The sequence below is a fragment of the Rhipicephalus microplus genome, chromosome X (assembly GCF_043290135.1).
Source record: "Rhipicephalus microplus isolate Deutch F79 chromosome X, USDA_Rmic, whole genome shotgun sequence".
NCBI lineage: Eukaryota > Metazoa > Arthropoda > Arachnida > Ixodida > Ixodidae > Rhipicephalus > Rhipicephalus microplus.
In genome coordinates, this window is record NC_134710.1 from 305,462,667 (window position 1) to 305,475,272 (window position 12,606).

A 12,606-nucleotide genomic window follows, 5' to 3' on the forward strand; every position below is an offset into this window, starting at 1 on the left:
ACACTTCAAAAAATTCGCCTAAGACGTGGCCCATGCCCTCCCTGCAGTTGGTAAGAACCATGAGAAGAAGAAGAAGAAGAAGAAGAAGAAGAAGAAGAAGAAGAAGAAGAAGAAGAAGAAGAAGAAGAAGAAGAAGAAGAAGAAGAAGAAGAAGAAGAAGAAGAAGAAGAAGAAGAAGAAGAAGAAGAAGAAGAAGAAGAAGAAGAAGAAGAAGAAGAAGAAGACAGATGGACAATATCCTGAGATATTGCTGGAAACCTCAGCAGAGTCAGTCTACAAAGAAGTTACTTCAACCAAATTTTGACGTAGTGTATTCCCATTTAACATTTATTTGCACAGAGCTGGTCTGGCGATATTTCCCCTGTGCCAATTCTTCGAAAAAAAGAGAAACAAAAGAGCATTACTTTATATCAGATTGGAACTATTTATTAGTTGGGCAATGAATTCTAGTTGTTGCGTTTTCCACGGTAGGCTTCAATTTAACTGCAGATAATGTTCTCCGTTTCGGCGCCTCTTTCTTGAGACATTTCCACAGAAACATGTTTGATGCTCTTTGCAATTTATTCAAGAATCTAAGCGGATGTTAATGTAACGCCTACTTAAATACATTCTTCCCGACTACTTGTGATATGATTGATAATGTGAATGCAAGTCACACAAACATTTGATTTTGACCGGAAGAGATGCACTCAACTGTTTAGTCTAGTTCAAAATTCAGATTTCTAATATGGTAATAGCTCTCCTTTTTTCTCATAATTCATGTCTATTTTATTTTTAGTATATTATTTTTATTATATTTTATTATTTTTGTTTTTAAGAACAGGCTCTCAATAACGGTATCACATATAGGCTACTAAAAGATTTCATTGCCAGTCTCCCAGTGTGGGTATGTGCCCGGTTCTTCCTTTGGGGCTACCGTGCTGGGTTTTAGCCACAGGAGCGATTGCGAAGCCATTTGCGGTTTCCATCGGGAGACGAGAAGAATAGAATGCTGAATTCATCCTTAAAAAATCATCAAAATCAAGCATATTCAATAAAAACTTAACATTTCTAAATTATGAACATTTCCTTTTAAATAGCAAGGCAACGTTTGTTTGATGGTCGATTACCATGGTGGGCTGCGCAACAATAAAAGGGACAATCAAACAAGCCAACAGTAATTTACAGGCAACAAAAAAACTAACAAGTTAGTGCTCCTCGCTTAACCGGCTGCAAATATATCTGTGCGTACTCTACCGAGTCGTTTTCATTCTCGTAGCATATTTGGTGGAGTTGTGCGATCTCCATCCTCGCCAGAAGCGGACGTTCGCTCGCGGCTTTTAACTTGACCACTCAAGACTTGCCTACATTTTTTACTGTCGCGCTGCCTCCTACCGTGCCTGAGATACGGCCGCAGCAACTTCCGTGACGCTTCCCGCCCTCAAATATCCTTACGTGTTCTCGGTACTATCTATAGTTCACTGTATTCTCGGTCCGCGACAGTTCCGACGTCGACCAATGGCGTCGCCTCTACAAACGCACCAGCGTCGCTTACAAGTGGGATGCCGAACATATGCTCGTGAACACCATAGGCATATCAGCCAGAGGGGGGGGACAAGGGGGGCGTGAGCCCCTGCTGACAAAAGTTGGGGGGGGGGGGGCTGAGCCTTCCGCTTTCGACAAGGTTCACTGTCGGTTGCACTTTGAGGAAAAAAAACTTGTAAGGCAATTCTTTTGTCACACAGTAATCACTCAACTATGATAAGGTAAAATGACAATGTTACGAGGCTTTCTTAAGACATAGTTAAATTTTCCAACATTTCCTCTGTGATTAACTTTATTGTAGGCTCTTTGCGGTGCGGATTGCCAATGCGATGCTTTCGCGTTTTGTGCTGTATTATTGCAAAACAAGCAAGCGCTGAACATAGGCCCTATATTAGTACGTCACTTGTTCATGCTTCTTATTCTTCTCTGGCTTTTTGTTGCAGTTACGAATGGGAACGAGCAAACTTTTTAAACACCGGTCAAATCATTTGCTCCTTCCGGAAAACAGTTTTTTTAATATTTATCATCAGCGCTACTCTGTCGAAGCTGTTGTGAGCCGATGAGTATGACGAATCGTTTTTGATGATTACGTTTTTCTGTACTGAAACGCCAAAGATTGTTTCCGCTTTAGAGTCTGATAAACCTGATCAGCCTTGCTTAAGGTAACTTGGAGCATAGTGGTAGCTTGAAAATTGGCCACGAATAAAGCAGTGGACTCGAGCTATGTAGTAAACTCAGCTTTTAGGCTTGCCCCACAGTTTGACCCACCGGATCAGGAACAAGGTGAAAGACCGCGGTTTTTGGCACTATACAGGCTTATCCAAGAGTCGGGCTGATTGATTTTCAGTCAACTTGGATCGTTTTTTAACAGCGCGAAATACATCTCGGACAGCAAAGAAACGCATACGTGCAGCGCTGCTTATTTCCTTCTATTCCTCCTTTTCTCAGGAAATATGAGCTCACAGAGATGTATACGCACACAAACAACAAAACACTGTTATGCTGCAAGTGGAAATATTTTATTACACTCAAACTGCACCTCGCCAGCTGTTATAAGTAGCCGCTGCTTATGTGATTGGCAGCTAGCTTACATCAATTACACTTGGAAGGAGATTTCAAATTTATGCCTAAAGCTTGCAAATTTACATTGTATCTATCAATCCTATTTACAATATATTCATCACATACATGATCTTTCTTTCTCTTTTCTTCTTTTTCTGTTTTTACTACGGCTATTCTTTATATCGATTTTTTGCAATCTTAATGAACACTACTTTTTTGGCGGTCACATTATTCACTATTCACACATGGGACAACCTTTTCACAGTGCGCACGCATGTATTTATATGAACTTGGGCGTTTCTTATTTACATCGTAATCATCCCTGCTTCATCATAATCACCATCATCGCCACTAAGGGTCATTGACATCGTCTGTGTGCCAGCTCCACCGTTCGTTTTGCGAGGTCTTCTCTCAAATAAACGCTGGCGTAACCAAGGTTGCACACGTGGGCGAGATGGATTTTCGGTCCTCTCACCTCCCGCATCCCGCTCTACCCCCTGGGGCTTCGTTCAGACCGCCGCTTGTGCCCACTGTCAACACCACCTGCCGCACCCAGCAACTTCCCTATGCTGCTCATCAACCTCGACCAAGTCGACAGCTTGCTCACCGGCCCGGGAGGACAGCCACTGCGCGTGCTAGGTTCGTATTTGGCACGACTTCGGTGGTATGAAAAAGTAGTTAGTTGCCAGTGCCTCTACGTCATACAGTCTCTCACTGTACCTCTTCTTGGACTTCGTACGCTGCAATGCCTGCAAGTAGTGAAGTTTAAACTCAAGACCCTGGAGGCAACGCTGCACGCCAAGTTCTTCAAAGGACTGGGCACTCTGAAAGACAAGTACATCATCTGGCTGAAACCTGATACCGTGCCCTTCTAAGATATGGGCCAAGATATGGTCGCCGATATAATAGATAACACTTTGGTTTCGGACACACCCACCAAGAGCACGACACTAGACTGAGCCAGGGGCTGTCCTGCCTTGAAAAGCAGGCCTCGCACTGAACCTGGACAAATGTCGTTTTGGATTATCCGAGGTCTCCTTTCTCGGAGTTGTCTCAGCAGAGGCCTTCAAGCCAAATACAAACAACATAGAAACGGTCAAAGCGATGGAAGCTCCGACTCACGTCGCCGCCATTAGAAGACTGCTGCGAATGGTGAATTACTTCGCCAGATTTATACCACACATCTCGGACATCACAGCACCAATCAGAGTCTTATTGAGCAAGTCCGCAAGTTGCGTGTAGCAGCACGAGCAAAAAGGCTGCATTCAAGAAAATTAAAGAACTCTTGACATCAGACAGCTGCATGCATTAAGTACCATCCGTCGTTTGCCACTTTCAGTCTGCGATGGCGTTTCCGCTTTCAGAGTGCGTTTGCCACTTTTAGCATTCAGTCTGCGATGACGTTTTGTTTAAAGTCCACTGTATAGCCAACCCTTCGGCCGGCGGTCTTGACTGTGTTGAACGAAGGTCACCAGGGCATCAGCAGGACCAAAGCCCTTGTTCAGAAATCTGTTTGGTGGACGGGCATCTCTGCAGACATCGCCTCTCTCGCCGTGAATTGCGAACAGTATGCCTCCAACCGCGTGAACCTTGCTGAGCCCCTGGTCTCCACGGCCCTACCTGGACGTGCCTGATAATTTTTTGGAATGAACTTATTCCACCTCAATAATCAGACGTTCATCCTAGTGGTGTACTATTACTCTAGCTTTCCTGAGGTGGTTAACCTGAGACGCATGTCAGCCCAGGCAGTCATCAATGCTCTCAAAAACATCTTTGCCAGACACGAAATCCCGCTAGCGGTCTGGTCAGACAACGACCCACCATTCTCGACGCAGGAATTTGCATCATTTACACCATTGTATGGCTTCAAGCATGCGACCAGTAGTCTATAGTACGCTTAATCGAACGGAGAGGCAGAGGATATGGTTCGTACAGTTAGGACTGGTTCTGCAAGTAGAGTGACCCTCATCTGGCCCTGCTCAGCTATCAGGATACTACAGGAGTTGTTGGCTTTGGCCCATCACACCTTTTATTGCGACGCCAACTCTGAACCAAGGTCTTGAAACAAGTTTTGTCCGGGGAGCCAGCTTGTGCGTGTCGGTTCTGACGTGCCCGTGCCTCTTCGCGGCACATACCACGCGACATATGACGTAGGCTGTGGAGTACTCGTTCTGCGACATGCTGCCAGACAGTGGCATTTAGATGGTGTTGACAGTGGGCACAAACGGCGGCCTAAATGAGCCACAAGGGAGAGAGCGGGCTGCGGGAGGAGGGAGGACCAAAAATGCACCTCCACCACGTATGACATCTTGGTTACGACAGCGTTTATTCGAGAGAAGACCTCGCTAAACAAACGGGCGGTGCTTGCACACAGACGATGTAGATGACCAACAGTGGCGATGATGGTGTATATGATGAAGCAGGGATGATGATTATGTAAATAAAAAACACCCAGAGTACATATAAGTACAAGCGTGCGCACTGTGAATAGGTTAGACCATGTGGTGATTAAAGCGACCGCCAAGAAAGTAGTGTTCATTTAGATTGCAAAAATAGATATGAAGAATAGCAGTAGAAAAAAAAGAAGAAAAAGTAATGCAAGAGCATGTATATGATGAATATATTGTAAAAAGGATAGGTAGATACAATGTAAATTTGCAAGCTTTAGGCATAATTTTGAAATCTCCTTCCAAATGTAATTGAAGTAAGCTAGCTGCCAATCGTATAAGCAGCGGCTACTTATAGCAGCTGGTGAGATAGATTTTGAGTATAATAAAATATTTCCACTTGCAGCATAACAGCGTTTTGTTGTTTGTGTGCGTATACATCTCTGTGAGCTCATATTTCCTGAGAAAAAGAGGAATAGAAGGAAATAAACAGCGCTGCACGTATGTGTTTCTTTGCTGTCCGAGATGTATTTCGCGCTGTAAAAAACTATCCAAGTTGACTGAAAACTAATCAGCCCGACTCTTTACTAAGCCTGTATAGTGCCAGAAAACACGGTCTTTCGCCTTCTTCCTGATCCGGTGGGTCAAGCTGTGGGGCAAGCCTAAAAGCTGAGTTTCCTACTGAGCTCGAGTCCACTGCTTTATTCGTGGCCACTTTGAAAGCTGTCGCTATGTTCCAAGTTACCATAAGCAAGGCTGATCAGGCTTATCAGACTCTAAAGCGAAAACAATCTTTGGCATTTCAGTACAGAAAAACGTAAACATCAAATACGATTTGTCATACTGATGGGCTCGCAACAGCTTCGACACAGTAGTGGTGATGATAAATATTAAAAAAAACCATTTTCCGGAAGGGGCAAATGCTTGGACTTGTGTTTAAAAAGTTTGCTCGTTCCCATCTGTAAGAGCATCAACAAGTAAGAGCAGAATAAAAAGCATGAACAAGAGATGTACTAATAAAGGGCCTCTGTTCCGCGCTTGCCTCTTCTGCAATAATACAGTACAAGACGCGAAAGCGTCTTATTGGTATTCCGCACCGCAAAGAGCCTACAAGAAAAATAGTCAATGGAGAAATTTTGGCAAAATTTCTCTATGTGTTAACATAGGCTATCTACATTTTCATTCTATCTTAACATAATTGAGTGATTGGTGTGTGACAAAAAATTTGCCTTACTATTTGGTTTCCTCAAACTGCAAACGACAGTGAACATTGTCGAAAGCGGAAAGCTCAGCCCCCCACCCAACTTTTGTTAGCAAGGGCTCACGCCCCCCTTGCCCCTACCTCCGGCTGATATGCCTATGGTGTTCGCGAGCATAAGTGTGGTATCCAACTTCTAAATGACGCTGGCGCGTTCGTAGAGGCGAAGCGATTGGTCGACGACGGAACCGTCGCGGCCCGAGAATACAGTGAACTAGATAGTACCGAGAACACGTCAGGATCTTTGAGGGCGGGAAGCGTCACGGAAGTTGTTGCGGCCAGATTGGCAGGCAGTGCAGGAGGCAGGGCAACCGGAGAAAATGTAGGCGAGTCTTCAGTGGTCTTGTTAAAAGCCGCAAGCGAGCGTCCGCTTCGGACTTCGAAGGCGAGGACGGGGATCGCACAACTCCACCAAATATGTTACGAGAAGAAAACCGACTCGGTAGAGTAGGCACACATATATTAACTGCCGGTTAAGCGAGAAGCACCAGCTTGTTAGTTTGTTGGTTGCCTGTAAAATACTGTTTACTTGTTTGTTTGTCCCTTTTGTCCTGGCCTAACCTACCATGGGGGATCGACAATGAAACGAATGTTGCCTTGCTATTTAAAAATAAATGTTCGTAATTTCTAAATGTTTATTTTTTGTTGGATAAGCTTGAATTTGATAATTTTTAATGGTGAATTGGGCATTCTATTTTTTCCGTCTCCCAAAGGAAATCGCCAATGGCTTTTCAAACGCTCCTATGGCTAAAACCCAGCACGGTAGCCTCAAAGGAAGAACCGGGCACATACCCACTCTGGGGGACTGGCCATGAAATCTTGTGGTAGCCTATATGTGAGACACTGATTGAAAGCCTGTTCTTAAAAACAATAATAAAAAAATAAAAATTGAAATGAAAAATTTTACCTTACTAAATATAAAATGGAGATGAATCAATGAGAGAAAATTAAACCTATTACTACAATAGAAGTCTGAAATTTGAGTACACCAGACATTTGAGTTCATCTCACCCCGTTCAAAATCAAATAAATGTACGACTTGCATACGCATTATCAATCATATCACAAGTAGTCGTGAAGAATGTATTCAAACAGGTGCTATATTGGCATGTGCTTAGGTTCTTGAATAAAAGTGCATATAGCATCAAATACGTTTCTGTGGCAATGTGCCCAACATGAGGCGCCGAAACTGAGAACATTATTTGCAGTTAAATTTTAACCAACTCTGGAAAATGGAACAACTAGAAGTTTTTTCCTAATTATTAATAGTTGCTACCTGATATAAAGTAAAGCTCCTTTGTCTCCGTTTCTTCGCAGAATGGGCACAGGGGAGATATCGCGAGACCAGCTGTGTGTGAATAAAAAGCCAATGGGGAAACACGACGACTAAATTGGGTTAAATAACCTCTAACATTCCAGACTCACTCCACTGAGGTTTCCAGTAATATCTTAGGCGCTGATAGTCTGTCCATATATTAATATTTTCCATCACACTCGTATAAATAGCTTTTCTTCATTATCTGATTGACACTATGCGCAAGCCACACACAAATTTTCTTCTTCTTCTTCTTCTTCTTCTTCTTCTTCTTCTTCTTCTTCTTCTTCTTCTTCTTCTTCTTCTTCTTCTTCTTCTTCTTCTTCTTCTTCTTTTTCTTCTTCTTCTTCTTCTTCTTCTTCTTCTTCTTCTTCTTCTTATTCTTCTCATGGTTCTTACCAACTGCAGGGAGGGCATGGGCCAAGTCTTAGGTGAATTTTTTTAAGGGTTTTTTTTCAATACTTTTCGTATAAACTAGGGATAGGCTATACAAAAAAATTCAATTACTAAATGTTAGTACTGAAATGCTTAAAAGGTTGAATGATTTAACAAAATATTATTTTAATCTGACTGATCAATTCCCCTATGGCATAGTGAACATCGCTCTGATGCTCGCGCCAGTCTGTCCACTTCGTCCTCGTCTTCATCGTGTGGATCACTATGCCAGTCGTACGTAGCAGTATAAATACATATAATGGTATACGTGAATGACGGAGGCGACGACGGCAAAAACCAGCCAAGACTGTCTCTATAATTGCGATCTAATTGTCTCTATTCTTGCTTCCGTTTGTCCGTCAGTGCGCCTGTCCATTCGTCCATCTCGTGAACAATTCATGTACCGCCATCTGAGATATATTCATCGTATAGAACTACCACCATACAGCACACATTTCAAGGGCTAAACCACAGGTAGCTGCCTACTGATGCGGCTACTACCAATGCTACTGCTTCATACATCGCAGACGCACTACCCAAAGCTTAAGGAGCTTCGCCCTAATACTGTCAGTTTTTCTTAAGTAGATGTTGTGGCACACATTTATCGTGAAAAGCCGCTTATGTCCGTTTTGTCACTATGCCAGCCACTGCGTCGACCACGTATATGGACTTAGCAGTTGTTTCGAAATACTCCTTGGTGTCGCCACCGCGTGCCACATAGTCGTCTCAAGACCAATGTGAGAAACTCTGATAGTAGCATTAGTAGGCAATAGTAGGCCACCGAACGTCACTGCATGCGGCGCATGCCACTCTCGTGCTAATTCGCTCGAGGAAAACCCTATTAGAAATACCTTTACGTGTTATTGGTATGGACTTATCTCTGCCTGTCATTTTGTCTTTTTGAGCTTCCATTTTTGGTTTCTCTAATGCGACAGTATGCGCGGCCGTCTGGGACTATATTGATGAAACTAATAGGTTGACTAATTAACCAGTTTCATTATCCTAACAAGTCCACATAGTTATATACGTATAAAATCAAATTATTGCTCTAATCTAAGAATAAATTTGTTTATGTAAATATTTGTAGGCATAACATTAAGCACCACACTTTCCTAGGCTATCGGTAATCTTTCTGTTATGCCTCCATCATTCCAAATCTGAACAGTAAATTTTGAAACAACTCGATTCTTGGCCAATCCTGCACAGTGGGTATGCGCCACTAACAATAGGAGAACAACAACAACAACAACACTCGGAATAGGGGACCCCGTCGGATAATTTCCAACAACCATTGCGGCGGAGGACGACCTTTAGAAGGTATGTCAATCCTATATTTACCACGTTTCGTGCTTGTGAATCTCACAGACGTTACCGGAGGATACAGGTTCATATTTTCGACCATTTTGCTTTTGTTTGACATTCGCGGCTGTCGGCAGGGCTCCCAGATTCGTTTCGTCACTGCAGCGGATTTCATGTATAGGCTTAAGCACTGTGAGGTAGTGTTTCCTCATTGATTGCGTTGCCCCGTTTCGGTGATATGAGCTTTTAGGTAAGTAATATACGCTTCCGACACTCCTGTGGAACGTTGAGGCACCCTCTTTTTTTGTGTTCAACAAACCGTAGTATACGGCCAAGTGAGTGCCCGCGCGCGGCGGCATGACCCGAGAAAATGTCGCATCACGAGCGTGACCGAGAGCGCTTTGTGGACGCGCTTTGCCGTCACATGATGCTTCTTGACGTGTCCAAGTCTCGCCCCACGACAGTCGCCTCTTTTAAAATTATGCGTAATTTGCGTGTTTCTAGCTGAAGCCAGTGCTGCCCACGGGCGTTTCCAATCATGGCTGCTCGTCAAACATAGTTCTATGCTTTGTAGCATGTACATGAATTAAGAATCTGTGCTTTGCAGTCTGTTAGCGTGGCTGAGCGACCAACCATTAAGCGAGAGAGCTTTTTGGGTAAGGTGGCAATATTCGCAAAATGCATGTTTCATAAGAATTTGTACACAGCCGTCTGGCTGGTTGTTATGGCAACTAAACATGCATCGTGGAAAGCTTTCTGGCTTGCGTACTGCCTTAGTACTATGTATGGGCTGAGCCTTTTGTAAAGCTCTGCAGTACCCGCAATGCGGAGAAACTGCCTCAGTGTTTAGCGTGATACCGTGCAGGTTTTGTAGATGCAATGAGGGTTAGTGTGGACTTCCTTCTTTTAACAAATTATTCAGGTTATTAATAAAGAGATTGTTTTGAAAAACTGTTTTGCATAACCGCATTGATGCTGTTGCAATTGTAAACCGTAAGTTTGCTGTACCAGCCAAAGCTACAGGCCTAGTAAGCTAAGATGTCATGTGCATTGGACTGCTTCATCGATATTCAACCTTATATTAAAGCTTCCAAAACCTTCCTTGACGCATCGATTTTTGGACATTGTAGGTACATTAAAGCGAAACAATTTCTGCATAATTTTGAAACATCTGAACATGTTCATATGCAAGTTCAGGCTTTTCTTCTGTTACTGTTAAAAGTCACGTTACAGTACCTTTCGTTCACTTTATTTCTTTGTACCCTAGGATTATGTTGGCGGGTCTTGTTGCATCAATGTGGCCAAGAGCACCATGATGTCGCGACTCACCATGTTTTAAACTAATTCAATGTGCTCCGCTGAAGTGTTGGCCACTATGTGGACTCACTGAGAATCGTGTCCCAGTCGTCACAGTAATGTGTAAATTTCAGGGTGATGTCACCGCCCGCATTTTTTCTAAACGAAAGTGTTTCGTGTTGGGGTCTACCAGGGCTCAAGTAACAAACTTTTGTCTCGGATATGAGGTGATACGATTGACATTAACGAACGAGAAAAAAAAACAAGAAAAAAATCCACTGCCGGGAATCGAACGTACGACCTCTCGGCCCGTGACGCCAAGCACTCGGTGCACCACAAACGCACTTTCATCATTACAGCGATTATAGATGTCATGACAGTGGGTCAACATGACGGACGACACGGTGATGAGGTGCACGTCTCAGGCAGCCATGGAGGAACGCAGGCAGCAAAGCTTTACAGGGCCTCCAGTTTTGCTGCAGACCATACTTTTTCGTGCTGAGAAGACGCATAGATGTATGAGCGAAAACGAGTTTCCGCTTATGACTACGGCGAGACCAAACAACGTTGCAGACTTTTCACCGTGTGCCAGGATCGAAAGAAAGCCGCGTGGCGTCACCTGGGTTGCTGGCACTGTGCTTTTTGTTGGAGGAGTTAGGCAGGGCAGTGGGGTGACGCTTTCTTTGAGCTGTCAAAGAAAGTAATGTGGCATGACATTCAGTAGCGCCGATAGAGAACATTTTCGCAAGGACTCATATAATGAATGGTCTCCAGAGGCTGTGGGTAAAGTGTCCATGACTGTCAAAAACACTGACCTTGCTGCCATCGTGGGTCTCCTTTGACGCAGTTATGCTCTGTACCTTTCGCTTTGTGTTAGCGTGCGACGGCTATCACAGTAGTACAGCTTCCACATGCAGCAAAAGTGTTTCTACGCTGCCGACTGCTTCGAGTCACTTACAAATAAAGCTGCGGCGGAAGCTCAGAAAGCAAAGAGCGTGCCTTGGGGAAGCTAGGCAGAGACCAGCGGGACAAAACACATTCCGACTGCGGGCATTTGCACATCAAGCTACGTGTTGCTGAAGCGCAGCCTAATAGTGTGCGTACGTGCAGGTGTATATTTTCTTACTATTCGGAAGCTCCACACTGTGCTGTTTATCTCCCTAATACTGTATCAAAATACAAAAAGTCCGCAAAAATGCTGGAAATTGAATCTCAGTGTACATTTAAACCAAGTAGAAGTTGTGACTTATTGAAATTTTCAGTGGGTGGTCTTATTTTCTACGTTTTTGCAAACGTGTACCAGGCCACTCGGCCCATGCGAGTTCAAAGCCGTGATGTCGTGACGCTCTTATTTGACAGCTGGCCGGCCACACTACTTTGAAGGGCGCACAGTGACATCGCAGTACAGTATGAAATAATGTCGTGGTCCTTCTACCAGTCACCAATGGTAGAAGTGGCTAATATGTAGGATGTGAAATGCATTGTTTCATCAGCTTTGGTGAGGCAGAAAGGCTGTTATTAAACCTGAATTGTGCCATCGTACTTCGTCATTTTGTGTGTAGCTATGGAGTCTGCGTGGCGATCGCTGTGCAGTTTCTTCGTGCGAGAGGCACTGCCTGTGTGAGTTAATCAGCAGTTTTATAGCTCTGTGCATACGACAGCTACTCATACGTCCATGCTACTGCAAGCCGTTTACAGGTGCAATTATTCAAAATTGGTTGACTTTGTCACAATGGAGTGCATGAAATATTCGAAAGCGAGACTGGTTTGCCTGCATACTATCCATTGGCTGAATGTAACATTTTTGCCGAATGCAACAAAGTAAAACATCAAACTGTGTTCTCAGCTATCGAGTGAGGTCAATTTGTAAAGATGTCCAGGTTTCGCATGATGGCTGAGCTGCACGTATCCAAACTATACGTTGCTTGCGATCTCTACAAAGCTTGTGCTACGGAGTGTCATGACTCATGACCAATGATACTCTTATGAAACCAGTCAGTGCCACAGTAGCTATAGTCACTTCTAAGTCA

General features: G+C 43.8%; 1 pseudogene; it reads left to right on the plus strand.

Annotated features, from left to right (window-relative positions):
• The first annotated feature begins 12,448 nt into the window (after positions 1–12,448).
• LOC142761767 (eukaryotic translation initiation factor 4E-1A-like) overlaps positions 12,449–12,606 on the plus strand; it is a 28,250-nt pseudogene continuing 28,092 nt past the window's right edge.